Consider the following 14,113-nt stretch of genomic DNA (forward strand, 5'->3'; position numbering starts at 1 on the left):
ACTCGCTCTCTTTCCTGAGGACTCTGGTGGAGAAGGAAGCTAGAAATGCGCTCTCTCTTTAATAGATAGATGATTCTAGGCCTTTCTCTCTCTCTTGACCAAATTCCTATTCTCCTTAATAAATGCTTAAAAGTCTAACTCTTGCTAAAGCTTATGATTTATTGGCGACCACTCATTAGAGATTTTAGATAGTTTAGCTAAAATTTTAGCCCCTTACACTAGAAAGATACATAGAAAGATATAGAGAGGGTTAGAAATAAAGAGAGATAGTGAGAGTGAGGTAGAGATAGAAAGATAGGGACAGATACATAGACAGAGATAGCTAAAGAGAGATAGAAAGGGACATAGAGAGACCTAGAGTGATAGAGATAGAAAGGAACTGAGAGAGGGATAGAGATGGATATGGATAGACATAGATAAATAGCTAGAGAGAAAGAGAGATGGATATAGAGATATATATATAGAGAGAGATAGACATAGAGAGGGAGAGATATACAGAGAGTGAGATAGATTTAGAGATAGACATAGACAGAGAGAGATTAAGAGAGGGATAGAGATAGATACAGAGGTAGAAGGAGAGATAGATAAATAGATATAGGTAGACATAGAGACAGATTTTTGAGATTTAGAGATGGAGAGAGGTATAGATAGAGATAGAGATACATACAGATAGAGGGAGAGAGAGGTAGAGATAGAGATAGACAGAGAGTGATAGCGATAGACAGAAAGATATATATATATACACACACACACATAGAGATAGATAAAGGTAGATTGAGATAGAGATAGAAAGACAAATAGACAGAGATAGAGAGATGGTTCCAACTCTCTATCTTTCTCCTTATGCCTCTTATTTTCCTTCGTCTTAATTTTCTCTCTCTCCATCTACCTTCCTCTATATCCTCCTAACTCCATGAAGCAATAGCTTCATAGAGATCTCTCTTTATGTATACTTTTGTATCTTTCAATGGTATAGTTCTCATCTCTATCACTATTTGTCTCCCTAAATGTCTGTGTGTATAAAAGTCAGTATGTGTGCATGCATATCGATGTCATATTTAACCCTCTCTCTCTCTCTGTGTGAGATGTGTCCCTTCATCTCTCCAGGGCTTCTTTCCATGATTGGACTTAAGTCTCAAGCATTAGAGTTCCCCAGGTATCAGAGTCTATCATTTAATGTATTATGAAACTACAAGTGCAGTCCACATTTGGGGAGAATTTTTTTTCCCAAGTAGAAGTAAGGTTTCAAAATAATAGAGAATCTGTAGTTTTCTTGCATGCTAAGTTAATAGTTTTCTTTGAAGTATAACCACTCAACTCAAACTTTTGGTATGTAAGTTATGCTAGTTTTCTTTTTAAATAAAATTTTATTTATAAAAGAAAGGCAACATTCTTGGAATAAATACACAGTAAAGCAAAAAATACCATATTTACCTTGTCAAAAAATGTGTGTCTTATGCGGCATTTTTAGTCAATCAGGAGGTGGGGAGCATTGGCCCTCTGACGTGGTTGGTGGTTGTAATTGATTGGAGTTCTTAAGTCTTCCCAGTTATCTCTGGAACCATTCACTGTAGAATTCCATTCCCTTTATATGCCATAATTTGTTCATTTATTCCTTGATTGACAGTCACTCCCTTAACTTCTAGTTGTTTGCTGCCACAAAAAAAGAGGTTATACAAATATTCTTTGTACATATGGGTCCCTTTCTTTGCCTTTCTTAGAGTCTAGGCCTAGTAGTGATATTGCTGGGTAAAGAATATGCACAGTTTGTTTTTAAGGTAGAAATCCAAATTGCTTTCTATCATGGCCAGCCCGTTTCATAGCTGTAGCAATTGGGTATTAATATTCCTGTTTTCCCACAGCACCTCCTCTGGTAACCTTGCTGGAATTGTTTTTATTTCTATTTAATTATTAGTGAATTGGAGCATTTAAAAATGTGGCTGTTGATAGGTTGGATTTCTTCCCTTGAGAATGGCCTGTTCATTTCCTTTGCCCATTTATCCTTCAGGAAATGATTATTCTTCTTTTACATTTGTTTCTTATTTGACTTACATATAAACCTTTAGCAGAGAAATTTGCTGCAATGATTATCCCCCAGATAACTGTTTTCCTTATAGTCTTAACTGCATAGGTTTATTTATTGAAAAATCTTTTAAATTTTGTCATAGAAATTATGCTTTGTTCAGTTATGAATTCTTCCCCTATCCATAGTTTGTAGTGTGATGTTTAAAATCTAATGTGGGTCCTTACCTGCCCCCCCATCTTGGGGGGAAAATGGCTAAGATTACTAATAAATTCAGCAAGAGTTTAGGCTTTTAAGTATTTATTAAAGTGTATTAGAAGTTAGTAAAGAGATAGAGAGGGTGAGAACAGATCTCTTATAGAATGAAAAACGCTAGCTTAGATCTATGCAGGATAGTCAGAGAGAAAACCTCCCTTTACCTAACATGTGAAGTTCTGCCACCACACCGAAGTCCCAGACAAAAAGAGATCCTCAGTGGCTTCTCCCAGAAATTCCTCTGTGAAACAGGAAGAAGGGCCGTCCACACACACAGCTCCAAGCTAATTGGCTGGTAGTTTTGATCAACATGACTACAGGCGGTTCTATAGATGTAACTTCCGGACACCAAGTCACATGCTTTCTCCTCAGGGCGGAGCTGCCCTGGTTCTCACAATGTCTTTCTCAGCAGGGGATGGCACCCTGATTCTCACAGTAGGGTAATTTCTTCTTTCCTCCTCTAATTTATTATGTTACCCATACTTTATGTCTAAGTAATATGCCTAGTTTCTAAGGTTTTGGGGTTTCTCAAACACTAGGCTACTATCATGTTTGCTTACTTTCAACCTTTTGAGGGGCCTATCTCTAAACCAGTATTGACTTATTTTGATGATTACTGCTTCATAGTATAGTTAGAGATCAATGACTGTTAGGCCCCTTCCTTTTCACTTTTTCCCCTAGTTTTATAGAGCTTTCGCTATGAGTAAGGAATTTGAGTAGTTTTGTCATTATGTATCTATGAGCAATGAATATTGCTGCAAGAGAGATTTATACTTGGATTCATCTAGTTCTTATATGTACTGACCCTGGAGTCAGGAGGACCTGAGTTCAAATCAGGTCTCAGACACTTCCTAGCTACGTGACTCTGGGCAAGTCATTTACCCCTGATTGCCTCAAACATCTGGGGCCATCTCTAGGAGCCCTGATGTATATCTTCCCACTGGACCCAGATGGCTCTGGAGGAGAGAGTGAGGTTAGTGACTTTGCATAGCCCTCCCTCACTTAAATCCAATTCGCTGCGAGTCATGACATCACCCTGATGTCGTGGTCCTCTGTGAGAATGAAGGACAAACAACAACAATTGGAAAGGTCCTTAGTTTAATGCCATTATATACAATACTCCCCTTGGTTTTAGATTGATAGGAATTATCATCATTAAGGAAAGGTCCATTTATCTCTGTTTTCTAGTGTTTTATTTTTAACCCAGAATTGGGTTTTGTATTTCATATGGGCCTTTTCTAAATCTGTTGATATAAATTTATGTTTTTATTGTTCTTGTTATTTATATGGTATTTGTTTGTAGTGGGCCTGGTATGAACCAACCTGGTCGTGCATTATCTTTGTGATTTGTTCCTGTAGCCTCTTTGCTAATATTTTGTTTAAATTTTTTGCTTTAGTCTTTTTGTAGGATATTTATGGATAGTTTCCTTTTCTATTTTTCTCTCTCATTTAGGTGTGAAAAACAGATCTGTATAATAGAAAGAATTTGGTAGAAAACCTTCTTTTCCTATTTTTTTTGCAAACTGTGTGCATAATTTGAATTAATTGTTCAGTGAATGTTGAATACAATTTTCTTGTAAATCCATCTAGTCCTATGGTTTGTCTAACTTTTCCTGATATTAGGTTGCTTAAAGTCTGTCAAGTCTGGATGTTTTATATTTTTGTAAGTATGCATCCATTTTACTTAGAAATTGTTAGAGAATAATTTTCCCAGCATCTCTCTTTGTTGACAACATTCCTCCTTTATTTGGTCTAACTTTGTACGCTTTTATCTATTTTGTTTTCCTTTCCAAAATTAACTCCTCGTTTTTTTTTATTAATTCAAGGTAGATTTGCTTCCAGTTCCTTCTTCCCTTCTAAATGGCACCTCACAATCTACCCTCTGGGGTTAAATTTCTTTTCTTTGTGACTACTCCCTTCCCTGTTTTCTTCTTGATGAATGCACTTCAAAATGTCTGTGTATATTCTACCTACTCAACTTTGACAAATTCAGATGTAAGTGAGATTCAAGTGATGCCTACCTTTTCCTCTTTGTATAGACTTGTACTTGCATGCTCTGATTAAATGACAAATTTCCCCACCTTTCCTTTCCTTTCCACCCTGGGGTATCTCTCTCTCCTCTTTTCAAGGTTATCAAAACAGCAAAAGCACTTCCAGGGCTTGTGTCTTCACTCCCTCTGAGACCCCTGACAGCAGAATTATGTGGGACACATTTATCATTGCTTCACATTAGACTGGAAACACATCATCCTTATATGGTCCCTTTTCTTCCCTAACTTGTATTTGCAGTTTTGATCTTTCTATCAGGAATGCTTGGAAGTCACCAATTTCTCACCTATACCATCATACTCGGGGTTTTGGGGGGTAAGATTTTCTTGGTGGTTATCCTAGATCTTTGCCTTGTAGAATATCGTATTCAGCACTCTCTGGAGCTTGATGTGGTAGTTGCTAGATCTTGTGTGATTTTGACAGTGGCTCCTTGGTGTTTTTATTCTTTCTGGGTACTTGAAGCCTTTTTTCCCTTTGGCCTGAAGTTCTAGATTTGGGCTAGAATGCTCCTTTTGGGGTCAGTCCACTGCAATTGCACAGCTGAACAGGTATCTATATGATAGAGCAGGCTGCTGATAATCCTTCCAGATCACCGATGAATATTTGTCCCATTAGTTCTTATGTTTGCAAGGGGAAGGTAGCACTGTATCTTTAGTAGACTGATCTTCAGCTGAGTGCAATTTGAGCCTGAGAGGAAAAAAATCCACTCCTGTTCTCATTTATCAACAACTTATCATTTCACGATCTGGCCTTGAAGGTTTAGGAATACTTAAGATCTCTCTCCTTGATCTTTTTTTTTATGAGATACCTTCCTTTATTTTTTTTATTCCTTTGTCTTTCTAACTGTCTTATTTCACATAGCATTAAATCGTTAATTTCCAAGGATTTTAGGCTTTGTCCCTCTCTTCCTTGAAGGAACAAAAGGGTCACTTGGGCTGGTGAGATGGATACTTTAGCTTTCTGGGGTTGAATATTGGATGCTCTCTGCCCTTATGGACTTTGCAGGCACCAGACCCCTGTTTGTGTGTAGGCAACACAACTCCAGATTTACTCCTGTGTGGAGCTTCTATAGACAGTTTACCTAAGCAGAGGAACAGAATCTGTGATGCAGCTCTGCTGTAGTGCCTGCCATAAGCATTTGAATGTGGATTGCCTGTGTTCTCTTGGGCTGGAAAAATGACTCATTCTGGTTCTTCCTTTGATTTTGCAATCACTACTCAGTCTGGCAATCTTTCTAGATCTTTCTTGGGGAGCTGGGCTTTACTGCTTCCTCCATATTTTCTGGTCCTTTAACAGTTATTATTTTTCCCAGCTTTCTGTGTGTTTCTTCCCCCTTCTTCTAAGGTGGTTGTCAGTACAGTACCCACCCTAGGCAGACTGTCTAACCCTTGACATCAGCTGCCTCTCAACGTTGCTGAATGTGCCAAGATTGTGGTGCCCAAAACAACAAAGCGACTGTCTGCCAGCTCGAGCACATGTAATAAGCAGGATTCCTAAACCTTCAAGGCCACAGTGGGAAACATTAATTTGCTGACAAGTGACAAGAAGAATGAACGTTTTTCTCCTTTTTTCTTAGGCTCAAATGCTGAAGATTTAGCACTTGCTCACTGAAAACAAGGGAGTTGATGGGATATCAAGACTTACCACTGATCTGGGAGGAATGTCAGCAGTCATCTTGTGGAGCCTTTCTCTATCATCTGGGGAGCTGCCCAACAAGGCTACAGCCTCTACTAACTCCTCTTGCCATAGGTAAGTGCTCTCATCCTCTCTTTTTACACTGTGCCAGTAACTTCCACCATGTAGCCCCTCATTATGTCTTTCCTTCTGTTTTAGATGATTAGAGACTAGGATATAGACTGGAGTCACAGAATTACAGATTGTGAGTGTTATGGACCTCAGCAGCTCTTGGAGTCTAAATTATGCATGGGGTCCCCCTCTCAAAGTGTAAGGGGGTTGATTCCTTAGCTCTCACTGGCTCTAAGTATTAGGATTTAGTTTACTTGGTCTACATATATTTTGTCCTAGGGTCTCTAACTCTGGGGCTTAGGTCCCCAAGTCTTTGAGCCCAGGGCTTTGAATTTAATTCACTTGCAGACCACCATTTCCAAAGGAGGCTGTCTGTGCTATCATCCTCACCCTCACCCCACCTTAACAGAACCTCGGATTCTCTCTGAGAGAGGCCAGGCTCTGATGGATGAACCTTCTCTTACCTTGCATGAAGCAAGGCCTTCACACCATTCCTAGCCCCCATTTCCTGCCACTGCATGCCTACTGCCCTCCCTTAACACTTAGTACCTGTTTAATCTGTCCCAAGTCTATAGATTTTGTTCTCTAGGTATATAAGGTTGCACTTAGAATTGTTTGGTTTCTATGTTACTAACTCCAGCAATTTAGTTCCTTAAGTCTGTAGGTCTGCACCTGACTCTTGGGATTTAGTCCCCTAATTTGGTTGGGTAAGTCCCCCATGGATCTAGGTCTTTCAGTCTCTAGCTATCTGTGACTCGAACTCTAGTTCTTTGTCCCTCTCTTCTGACTCTCCTCTTTTCAGAGCTGTCTCCATGTATCCAATTCTTGTATTTCTCTATTTCCATGTAGCTTTCTCTACTCTTGTTTGTTCCACTCTTAAAATTATGCATCTATCACATATGAAACACATGTACTTATCTGTATGGACCTTCCACTCTCCCACTGTTCTGGTTGGCCCGGGAATTCAGTGACTGCTGAGATCCAGCTCAGGATTAGAGGTGCTCCGGCTCTCATGCCTCTCTCCCGTCCTCAAAGTCAAAGGCCTGTTTGGTTTTTGTATCCTGAGTGCCTGGCAAAAGGGTGAAACAAGAGAAACACTTAATAATGCTTGTTGATGGACTGGTTCCTTTGATAAAAAAGAAGAATTATATAGTAATACTAATTATTACTGCAAAGCCTTTGGGGAAGATTCCCCTGTTATGTGTTAGAAAACTATTAAATAGGGGCTGTGGGGATTTTTTTGCTTATATAATCAAAGATACGTTTTCTTGAAAATGTACCAACTTATAGTCTCAGTTTGCAGAACTATAATTTAGGGTATTGGTTACCTTTTTATTCCTGTGAAACTTGTGCAAGAAGCTTGACTGGACTTCCTGTATACCACATTCTGTATTAGAAGATAAAGGGAGCCTCCTTCTTCCACAGCCATTCTTTGAATAGTATGTAGACCATCTCCCCAAGTGATTAAATGTAACTTCAGTTATGAGAAACTGGCCCCTATAACATCTCATCTTACCAGCAGCTCATGTGCATGTATCCAACAGTAATCTCAAAGCTCGAGTCTCCACAAGCATTGCTTTGAAGTGGGACTCTCTCTCTCTCTCTCAAGATCCGTTGCTGGCTTGTGAGGAATATCAGAAGCAGATACAGTTTGGGGCAAAACAACTCTTCAATAAAACCTCCATCAAAAGGTAGGGTTATGCGGCAAAGCCTGGGTCTTAGGGTCTCTGAAATGGAGATTTAGATGTAAATGATTCTTAGCTGTCAAGGCTTCAGAATTGAAGTCCCTTGACTTCCATTCCTCAGTCTCTTGGGTCTGCTAATTAGATTTCCAAAATAATGGTCTTAAGGCTTTGGAGCCTCGAGTCGTGGAGACCTAATCCTGAGCTCTCCTTAAGTATCTAAGACTCAAAATCTAGGTCTTGCTGGTCCTCAGATTATAAGTGTACACATGGAGGACCCTCAATTAAAAGCTTGATCTCAAGACTTAGAAAACAGCAAATCAGGGGGCAGCTAGGTGGTGTAGTGGCTAGAGCACTGGCCCTGGATTCAGGAGGACCTGAGTTCAAATCCAGCCTGGGACACTTAACACTTACTAGCTGTGTGACCCTGGGCAAGTCACTTAACCCCAATTGCCTCACCAAAAAAAAAGAAAAAGAAAACATCAAACCAGAACACTGGGAGACCTAGCCTCTTCTCTAGGTCAGAGGGGTCTAACACTACAGCCCAAAGGAAAACGTAATGGGGAAAATTTAAACAAAATACATACAAATACACTATTTAGAAGTTATGTATCTAAATGTATCTTGGATTGTGATGTTAGGGTTAGAGGTGCTGCTTAGCCTTATAGTTCCAGAAATCTTCAGGCAGACACACTCTCTGAGTCCCTAAGACCTTGGCTTGCAGTCCTACAGAACATAAGGCTTGGAGACAGGGTGTCCTAGAGATCTCAAAGATCTCAAACTTTAGACTGACTTATTTATTACCCTTACTTGGACAACAGCTTCCCGAAGCCTAGCCGCATGAGTCCCAAAACATTCTTCTCTTTTTAGGAATGGATCTTTAAGGGCCATGCCCTCCTATGGCTGTGGAGGGCAAGCTTTGTTGGAGCCTGAAAAGAAAGAACTCCTGTTGCCACTTAGCCAATTCCCCATTCAGAATCTAGCCTTGCCACAGATTCAGTGCTATCACATAGATAGGGAAGGGGGAGTATAGTGAACATTTCTCACCATTGGGCTCAAAATGGTATAGATCCAGTAAGCTTGGGAAAGAGCTAGCAAATCAAGGGGATGGAGAGTCCAACGCGTTCAAGCCTGAGAACCGCCTAGGGAGAAGCCAGCAGTATCTCAGAGTTACAGGGGAGGAAGGTGCCTAGTTGAGCTTCTTGCAAAAGCTGCTGTTTGTGGGGAGGGGGGAACAAACATAAATCTGTTGCCACAGATGAAGCTATAAGCATCTACATGTCAAAGAAATCTATTCATTCCTAACCTGCCGCGGCCAAGTGGAACAAACACCTGCCAAAGAAGGGCTCACAATTGAGATTTCTGCATCCCTTAAGGCAGAGGGGTCAAACTCTCAGCAGACCACGTTAGGCAGGCACAATGAGAACCAGATTAAAATGCAATTTGGAAACGTTTTACAAAATGAGTGAAAATGCGATAAAGACAACATAAATCAGGCCTGGTTTTCTAAGTCAATTATGTGACCTCCAGGGATCTAATCCTACACAGGAGCTTTGTCCATCAGTCAACATTTATTAAGTGCCAACTGTTTATCAGGCAGGATTCTAGGCAATAAGGATACTACAATAGAAATAAAAGAATTTCTTGCCTTAGGAAGCTTCCCTTCTATCTGGGGAAACATGGAATTGAAAACATCTTTACAGAATTGCTTTGTGACATTCCCAGGGTGAGGGAGAAGGGGGGAAATACATACACCAATGGCATGTTGGACCGTGATCTGGGTCACAGCAGCCAAATAATCCCAAACAATGAGAGAGTAACAGAGAGAGAGAGAGAGAGAGAGAGAGAGAGAGAGAGAGAGAGAGAGAGAGAGAGAGAGAGAGAGAGAGAGAGAGTGGTATAGAGACAGCTCTAGAAAGAGTAATGTAGTGCTTTGTCAAGAGAGATGGAAATATATACAGAGAACAATTTCGAGCTACCCTCAGATGGAGAGACTGGGGGGAATAAATTACTACCAAGTCATCCTATCCTCAGTTGTTTTTCCTCTATTCAAGGGAAGGAGAAGCAAGTCAAACCACCTTGATCACACTCTCCCCTTGAATCCTGATGGAGACAGCCCAGGACCCTGAACCCAAGCGCCTTGGGAATAGCAGTGCCCCCCCAAACTATCAGACCTGCTTCTAGCCTAGCCCCCACAGTCATCATTGAGGGGAGAAATCATGGTGGAGAAAGAGCCCACCTACTTCATCACTACTACCAACAACTGCTGACCACCTCCCACCAACATGCAGATAAGGACAGGAGCCCTAGGAGTGATGCCAGTTATTGCAGCAGGTGCTGGGCAAGTCCAACCACCACCATCTTCCCGCAGACACTAATGGAGAGAGCCCAGAACTCTTAGCCCAAGAGTAATGCTTCCAGTCTGGTGCCCCCAGCCATCATCTTGGGAAGGAACCCCTGTGGAGATACAGCCTGGCTCCTGCAGGGCCTACAGCCTCAGCAAAGAAAGTTCTTGCCCCCAAAGTCTTTGTTGCTGTCCAATGTATTAACCTCAGAAATGGATGTGAGCTTATCACTAGAGATGACATTAAAGTCAAGGCATTAGCATCTGCTTTACTTCTGCAGGCCCTAAAGACTATGGGATCTCCCCCATTAAAATGGGAGCTGCTTGAGAGCAGAGACTGTCTCACTTTTCTATTCTTATCCTCAGTGCTTCTGAGCAAATGTTGTCTAAATAGATGGCTTAGGTGGTGGTGGGGGGGTGCTACTACCACATCCCTAAGAAAGGAAGGCCTATCATGTAACTTAGCTAAGTGGGGGTTACTGAAAGATAAAGCATGGCTGGTCTGACCACACAATTAAATTAGCAAGGTGCCAGATAATCTGGCTTTTGACATCACAATGAGGACTTGAAGGTTTGGGAATAGAGAGAGAGACACATATGGGTAAATAGGGCTGGCCTTAGCATACATTCATTAACCTTGGAGTCACCAATAAGAGGGCAGATAGCTTGTTCAGGTACTATCTTGAGTACAACTATGAAAGAATGTCAGGTTACCTTACAATGGGGAACAAGGAGGGGAAGAAGACAAAAATCCCAGTCAGGTTTCTTTAAAATATCACTTAGGAGGCCCGCAGGCCTTGCCAAGGTCAGAACAGGGTCTCCCTGAGCACTAGTCAGTAGAAATACAAAGCCAAATAATTTCTACAGAATGTGGAGCTTAGGTAGGGAAAGCGGCCTTCCCCAAACACAAATTTTCAATCAAGAAATTGAGGCTAGAGATATAAATAAACAAGAGAAATCATCAGAAAAAATGAAGAATTATTTTAAACTGACTATACCAAGGAGTAACCACAGAACAAGAAAGTAACACCACGAGTAGAGTCTCAGAAAAAAAAAAGCATTCCCTGTTTAGACTAATGACAAGAGAAACTGGAAAAAAGTGAAACAAGAGATGGAAAATAAAATGCTCAAGGAAACAACAGAGGGATTGTGGGGGGAAGAAGAATGCGAAATTCTTAATGTTTAATCATCTTAAATTCCCTCAAATCTAAAAAAATGGGTAAAGAAAAAATACTGACTCCATGAGAAAACAAAGAATACCAAAAACCAAAAAAATTAAACCCTGAAGACATAAGGTATAGCATAAAGAAACCAACCTAAAAATGTCAGAGAGAAAACCATTTGACTACCTTACCTGACCAAAGTGCCTATAATGGAGAGGAGGGAGATTAGTACATCACATATGAATATACAACCACATCATTCACGCTACCCTCTGGCCTGAACAAAGGTTCAACACAGACCCACCAAGACCATACTGTAGAAATAAATTCATCTCAAGTGGGAAATAAGGAGAAGGGAACCTGAAGGGAGGATTAAAAGGGGAAAAGAGTAAACAGTTGTGATCAGGGACAGGGAAATAACAGAATGCTTCAATTATAGATTACAGATTTCAGTCAAATAATTCCTCTCCCCATATCCTTCTTTGTAAGGGAGGAGGTAGATATAAGAGGGAAAAGTACAAGAAGACAAGATGGAGGGAAATCTATAATTAACAATTTTAAGCATGAATGTTAAGCGGTATGACCTTACACACAAAATGGAAAAAGGAAGTAGAATCAAACTTTTTTTAAAACAAGAAACACAAAGATTGATAGAGTTTAAATAAGGAACTAAAAGAGAATCATATTATGCTTCAGGTAAGCTAGGTGGTGTAGTGAACTGAGAATCAAGAAAACCCCAGCTCAAATACTTATTAAGTCACTTAAGTAACTTGGCTAGGGTTGCAGTTTCTAACATTTTAGTCTCAGTTTGTTCATCTTATAAAATGGAACAAATTGTAGCACTTTCATCACAAAGATGCTGTGAGAATCAAATTCGATCATATGTAAAATATTTCACAAACTTTTTAAAGTATCATGTGAAAACTATAATTAACCAAAAAATTATTTCAGACAAAAGAGATAAACAGGGAGATTATCTGGGATGCCTTTAAGCATAATGTAATGAAGCAACAATAAAACTTAATACAAATATACACATATGCATTGAACAGCATAGCATCTAAGTATTTAAAGGAAAACAATCAAATTACAGGAAGAATTAGACAAACTCATTATATGGGGAACTTCAGCATACATATTTCAGATCTAAACAAACATAACAAAAAGATAAGAAGTACCCAAAAAGAACTTTAGGAAAATAGAGATGACATCTCCAGAGATTACTGAATAGAAATAGAAAGGAATTTATGTAATTCTCATCTATGCATGGCAGCTTTACAGAACCTGACCATGAACAAAAAGTTCAGAAAAGCAGATATACTAATTCTTTACTTACTTCAACGCAATAAAAATATATCCAATAGGAGGCTTTAAAAAATGCATTAAAAACTAAATAGAGACTAAATAAATTAATCCTAAAGAATTCCCAGGTCAAAGAAAAATCAAAGAAAATTACGATGAGATAATTTACCAAAAGCGCACCTAAAGCAATATATAAAGAACGTTTATATATTACTTTTGTCAATAAAGTAGACATGGAACTAAAAATATTTATCAAATTAAAACCCCAAATAAAACACAAAGGAGAAATCCTGAGAAAGTTACAGGCCTTTTCAGTAAGATCAAAGCTAAAGAAAGCATGCCTATTCTCATCGCTGCTATTTAATTTAGTCCTACAAATGCTTGCTTAGCAATAAGACAAGAAAGAGAAATCAAAGGAATAAGCACAGGCAAAGGATAAACAAAATTAGCAACTTTTATAGGTGATATGATGATTTACGTACAAAACCCTAAAGAGATAACCAAAAAAGCTTAAATAGCTGATAAATTCAGCAGAGTTACACCATATAAAAATAAATATACTTAAATCATCAGAATTCTTGGTATAGTACCAACAAAATCCAGCAGAAGAGTTAGGAAGAGAAATTCCATTCAAAATAACTACAGAAAATAAAAACTACTTGGGAGTATTTCTACCAAGATATACTCAAGAACAATGTGAGTCCAAAAGAAAACATTTTGCAGAAATGAAAAGAAACCTAAATAATTGGAGAAATGTTGTTTGTGGGTAGGTCAAATTAATTGTTGAAATTTACTACTGAAATTAATTTACTTACTCAGTGACATATGAATAAAACTACCCAAAGGAATATTTTATAGAAATAGAAAAATAATCCTGAAATTCACCTGGAAAAATGAAAGGTAAAGATTCTTAAGAGTAACAATGGGAAAAAAAGTGGGAAGGAAGGGGGTCTATCAGTACCAGAACCAAAACTATACTATAAAGCAATTATCATGAAAACATTTTAGTACTGGTTAAAAAAGAGAGATCAATCAATAAACGTTTATTAAGCATCTATTATGTGTCAGGCACTGTATTAAGCACTGGGGATAGAAAAAGTGAAGAGGCAAAAGACAGTCCCTGTCCTCAAGGAGCTTACAACCTAATGGAACAGATAAGATAGGCAACTTGGAGAAGCAAATGAACACAGTGGTATAGTGTTCAGTGAATGGAAAGATACCAGTTACGGGGGTAAGGACTTGTTACATGACAGAATCTTTCCAGAAAACCTGAAAGTAGTTTGGGCATAGACCAATATCTGACACCATTCACCAAGATAAATTCTAAATGTATACATGATTCAGAAATGAAATGTGACATCATGAACAAAGTAGGGGAGCAACGAAGGACTTACTTTTCTGATCTATGGATAGGAAAAGAGTTCATGACTAAACAAGTAGTAGAAAGGATGACAGAAGATAATTTTAACTACATAAAACCTAAAAGTTTTTGTACAAACAAATCTAATGCAGTTGAAATTATATGGGAAGCAAGTAACTATGTAAAATT

General features: G+C 39.1%; 1 protein-coding gene across 8 annotated transcripts in view; it reads left to right on the forward strand.

Moving 5' to 3' along the window:
• LOC122733309 (transcriptional repressor protein YY1-like) overlaps positions 1-14,113 on the forward strand; it is a 119,320-nt gene that overhangs the window by 49,405 nt on the left and 55,802 nt on the right. For all 8 annotated transcript variants that reach the window (XM_043973600.1, XM_043973596.1, XM_043973601.1 and 5 more), the window contains exon 3: positions 5,904-6,076. The gene's annotated coding sequence lies outside the window, so the exon portion shown is untranslated. The remainder of the gene's footprint in view (positions 1-5,903; positions 6,077-14,113) is intronic.

Source organism: Dromiciops gliroides, chromosome X, assembly GCF_019393635.1.
Source record: "Dromiciops gliroides isolate mDroGli1 chromosome X, mDroGli1.pri, whole genome shotgun sequence".
In the NCBI taxonomy this organism is placed as follows: Eukaryota; Metazoa; Chordata; class Mammalia; order Microbiotheria; family Microbiotheriidae; genus Dromiciops; species Dromiciops gliroides.